Source organism: Morus notabilis, unplaced genomic scaffold (genome assembly GCF_000414095.1).
Source record: "Morus notabilis unplaced genomic scaffold, ASM41409v2 Scaffold346, whole genome shotgun sequence".
Classification (NCBI taxonomy): Eukaryota; Viridiplantae; Streptophyta; class Magnoliopsida; order Rosales; family Moraceae; genus Morus; species Morus notabilis.
In genome coordinates this window covers 74232-79290 of record NW_010358050.1, presented here as the reverse complement: position 1 = coordinate 79290, position 5059 = coordinate 74232, and the positions used below count along the sequence as shown (strand labels likewise).

Genomic DNA, 5059 nt, shown 5'->3' with positions numbered 1-5059 from the left:
AAGATTTAGAGTTATACCCTTTGAAAAAAATGTTTGTCTAGACTCCTCCTAGACCCTTTGATCTCCTTCTTCTTCTTCTATGGTTTGTAGTGGCTCAAGATTGGGAGAGTAGGAGAAAATATTTGAGAAAGAGTGGAGGAGTATGGTATGGCCGGATTTTAAGGGGGAGAGAAAAGCTAGGAAAAAAAATGAGGCTTATCCTATGGTGGTTCCTTTTATAGGCACTTGGAAATTATTTTTTTAACACCACATCAACTCTCTCAATCAACCAAATTTTGGTTCAATTTCCCCCAATCTTGGCCGGTTATGGAAGGAGAAAAGGAGAAGCCAAAATTGCCATTAATTCCCCTTCAACCACTACCATCCCATCACCTTAACTTGTAGCCTTCTAACATACTCAACATATAACCAAAATTTTTGGATATAAATTCCTAAGGATGGCCGGCCAAGTGAAGAGAAAAAAGGAGAAAAAAACTAATCATTAGTCCTATTCACCTCTCTCATCACATCTCATCTAATCACACATACTAACCTACACCTTATACTTTTGTCCATTCCCTTAAGTTACTCATTAAAACTGTCCAAAATTATACTGACAGTTATTTTCTCTTGTATACGGGTTCTGGATGCTAGGTTGTACTGTGCTGGGAGATTCTTAAAATTAAGATTCTCTAACTGTATCTATACTGGAAATTCTTCCGTTTTAAAGTACGGTGAGAATTTATCGATCGAATTTACTTGATCGGAAAAATGTGAACTTAACGTGAAATCTGCTACAGAATTTAGGAATGCAGATGTTAATTCCATAAATCCTTCAATCACAAAATGTACATAGTATAATGATTTTCCAGGAAAATCCTTGACTCAAATACATGAATTACATTATTAAAATTCTGAGATTTTCTTAGTCACTACACATCCAAACACAAACTCAAGTTATAACTCAAACTCAACTCAAGATCATCACTCAAGTTATCCTAACTCAAAAATGCAAAAGAACAACCCCTTAACTTTTCAAAAAAAAATCATCTATAAAAGAAACACTCCTTGATCGAAACTAATTACATTAACATTGACATCTCTGTTGATAACTCTATGAAATTGAGTTATTTTACCAATTTTTTGTGCATGTAAATTTGCTAGGTCTTGAGATTTTAAATATTTTTAGTCTAGTTTTGTGTAATTTTAATTTAGTTCATGTTAGTTTAATTTTATTGTAATTTATTTTATTATAGTGCAAGTTTAATTCATTTTGCTTAGTTTGATTTTAATTTTATTTTGTTGTTATTTAGTTTCCCTTCCTAAATAATTATTTTCTCAATTGTATAAATTTAAGTGATGTTTGGTAAGCAGATTCTGTTGTCCCGAATAAGGCTACCCAAGAGGGGGGGTGAATTGGGTTTTGAATATTTTTCTAGAGTTTATACGATTCTTCAAAGATTAAAACTAAATATAGACAATTAATTGAACAAAGAACTTTTAACAAACACTTGGTGTACAGAAAATTATGTAAGTTAATGCAATAGCTCAACCACTTGATTTACACAGAATAGACCAATCTAATATGATAAAAAGAGTTCAATAAATTTATCACGATGAGTTAAGACAATCAATGTCAGCAATTAAATTTGAAGTGCGGAAATTAAAGAGATAGAGTTAGAGAGATGCAAACGAGATTTATAGTGGTTCGACAAATGAATTTGCCTACATCCACTGTCGCCGAGATATTCCGCCTCTCGACCTCTTTCACTATTCAATCGTCTTTCCGGCACGATCACTCCTCTTACAAGAAGGCGAATCTTTCTACCCGAGGCTTCGCCTAACCTCTTACACAATGTCGATTTTTCACGGAGATCGACCAACCAAGTAACCCAATACCAAAGTAATGATTATGAGTAATGAAGCACTTAGTTTCACTCTCCTAACAAAGGTTTTACACAATTTGAAATCACTAGGAGATGATGAACTCACACTATCACAAGATAAGTCAAGGTAGGCTCAAATATGTGTGAGAGAGTTAAGGATTTAGAGAAGATGATGATTATGTGGACACAAAGGAGAACTCTCTTTTTGATTTTTGAAACTTTGAACTCGTTCTCTGTTTTTCACAAGGATCACTTTTGAGAATAATGGCTTTTCTCTATTTAAACTCTTTTGCCAACGGTCATATTTTTGCCCGTTTACCCAGTACCGGTCGACCGGAGCGGTTGACCGGTTGATACAAATTTGAATTCGTGCTGTTCAACATTCTTACGGAGTGTCTGTTGAACAGAACCGATCGACCGGAGCGGTTGACCGGTTGAGGCATCACCGGTCGACCGGTGCATTTAGCCTTCTCTGTCACCGGACGACGTAGGTCGACCGGATGATACTTAATTTGCCTCAAATCTTCACACATTTGTACTTTTAGGCCAAATGTCATTATGCACTAAGTTTAGTCTCATTTTTAAAGAATAATGTGAGTGTGTGCATGAGCCAAAACAAAAATTAATCATGATAGTATGAAGTCAAAATCAAATACACGACTAAGGAGATATTAAAAAACCTATTAGTACTTGTCAAGCTTAATTTTGTTTGCTTGCCCTTGATCTTTGGTATTTTAGCACTTCAAGTCTTGAATTCCTTCTTCAATTTGCATTTGTCAATCTTGAATGTATTTGCATTGTATTCCGCAAAATGCTTCTTGAGTTGATTTATAACAATAATTACGCTAAATACACAACTCAAAATAGAATCATTAGAGACATAATACATTGTGTTTGTGATCATCAAAACATGAGAATATTCAACCTTGAACTAACAAATTCGTACCCTAATTTAAATCATAATTCATTATAATATTTTTTCTTATAAAAAATACACATAAATAAAAAATGATTCTAATCTCAACCAAACGTAATATTGGTGATCGGGGTTAAAAAAGGTGTTATTTTGGAGAAAAGTCAGGGCGAAATTATAAAGAAAAAAGTCCTAAAATTCAAATTGGAATTCGGCCCTAGCTAGACCGAATCACGCGATGCCACATGGCTGGCTCCACTTAAATGCGCTCCAGCTGGCTGAACGGAAGAGGAAAGAACAGAAAAAGAAAAAGAAAAAACGAAAAAGTAGAGAGCAGAGCCGTGCGTTTAGGAAGCAAGGCAATTGGTGCATTCATTACTCATCAGCCCATTCCTCATTTTCCCACAACCACTTCTGCTTTTTCTCTCCCCAACTCCAGTGTTGTTTCTTTCCGAATACTTCCACGCTTTCTCTGCCAAAACATCTTAAACCCTAGAAACGCTTCCTAGTTTCCGTTTCAGTTTCCAGATCTGAACCGTTTTCCAGGTAACAATTTTCCCCTTATTTTCTCCCTCTCCGTCGCGTTTGAATTTCGCAATCACATTTTGCCGTTTCTGCTTCAGGAAGTTCCGTTCAAGCTCGAATTTTCCGTCGAACGAACCTGCATTTTGCGGTAGATCCGAATCTGAGTATGATCTTTCTGGTTGAGGAATTCGTGTTGAAGTTGTGAAAAACTTCGGATTGGTGAGTTGCTGTGAATTTTTCTATTTTTATTTTGGGTTTTTCTCGGAAAGAAATGGTTATGATTTTGTCAAATGTTGTTGAAAATTGGTAATACTTGGAATGGTACTTTTGTCTGCTTCTAAGAGATAATCTCTTTGTATATTTTTGCTGTGTTTAGAATTGTTTTTTTTTTTTATATTTTTTGAGAAAAAAAAAATAAAAATATTTTTAAAACGGTATTATAAAAAACGAAAATAAAAATGAGTTTTTAATTTAGTATAAAATAAATAATAAATAAAAAATAATTTTTAATTATTTTTTTTTATTTTTATTTTTTTCTCATATTAATGAGTTTTTTTATATTAAAAATAATCTCTTAAAAAATACATTTTTAAAAATAATTTCTGTTTAATATTGAAAATGTTTTTTTTTCATACAAAAAATAAAATTATTTTGAAACGAGTTCTAAACGCACTCTTTATTTCTTGTTTTTTTGTCTCTTGTCTTAGTTTCTCCCAGTTGCTCAGAACAAGTTAAAGTCTCTTTCAATGGCAAGTCAACCACGGTTGCAGGTCTATTTGATTCTTTAGTTGTTGAAATCTTTGTTTTTCGTCTGCTCAATGAATTACCTTTGAACTTTTAAATCACGTAATGCAGGTATTAGCTGCTAGAAAAAATAAAATTTCAACACTAAAGGGTTTCCCTTATTTACCAGTCCTTGAGGTCAGCATTCTTGTGCTAAAACTTCCTTCATGTTCATTGATCTAGATCTGAGTCGTTTGGTCAAAGATTATTATTTTGTTACTCCAAGAATAAATATAAGATGACATATTGAAAATTATACCAAATATTCATTCCTTTAAACACTGTAGCATTTGCGAGTTGAGGAGAATCCAATCCTTAAAATGCCTCATTTAGAAGTAGCTTCTATTTTGCTTGTTGGTCCGACGTTGAAAAAGTTCAATGATAGAGGTGTGTTGAGGTAATTGTATTTTTTGTTTTGGCATCTTGATCGTGTTCTTTCTTCTCTCTTTTTCTTATCTATTGCCCTCTCTCTCTTAACAATTCCATGAATTAGCAGAATATTGTTTGTCTTATTTATAGTTCTTCCTTTTCTTCCGTTTGTTCTGGTGGACTCCTTGAATTGCCCTCTCTGTAATGAGCTTGTCAATTTATGTTGTCTCCTGCTCTCAAATATCTTAACATATTTTAGAATAACTAGTTTAGGTACGTGCGGATGTACGTATTGAGGTGTTATTGAAATTTTTATAACGTAAAATATGAACATTTTGTAGAAAAAATTAAAAAATAAAAATTACTAAAATTTTTTAAAAAAAGTATATGAATTGTAGTTTAAGTGAAAGCATATATGATTAAATACATGAAACATGGTAAATGAGTTGAAACTTTAAAAGAAAAACGAAAAAGAAGTAAGCACTTACAACTCACCGTTTTGGACTATCATGTAATGAAAGTTACTTGTATTAATAGAAAAGATAAAGAAGTTAAAACTTAGGGAAAAAAAAGTAAATAACACCTAAAAATCACAATTTTAAAC

At 32.8% G+C, this 5059-nt stretch overlaps 1 long non-coding RNA gene across 1 annotated transcript; it reads left to right on the top strand.

Moving 5' to 3' along the window:
- Positions 1-3179: 3179 nt before the first annotated feature.
- On the top strand, positions 3180-4231 carry LOC112090279. The gene is made up of 4 exons (XR_002901572.1): positions 3180-3324; positions 3402-3522; positions 4011-4073; positions 4159-4231. It is a non-coding gene; the product is annotated as an uncharacterized LOC112090279 (long non-coding RNA).
- The last annotated feature ends 828 nt before the right edge of the window (positions 4232-5059 follow it).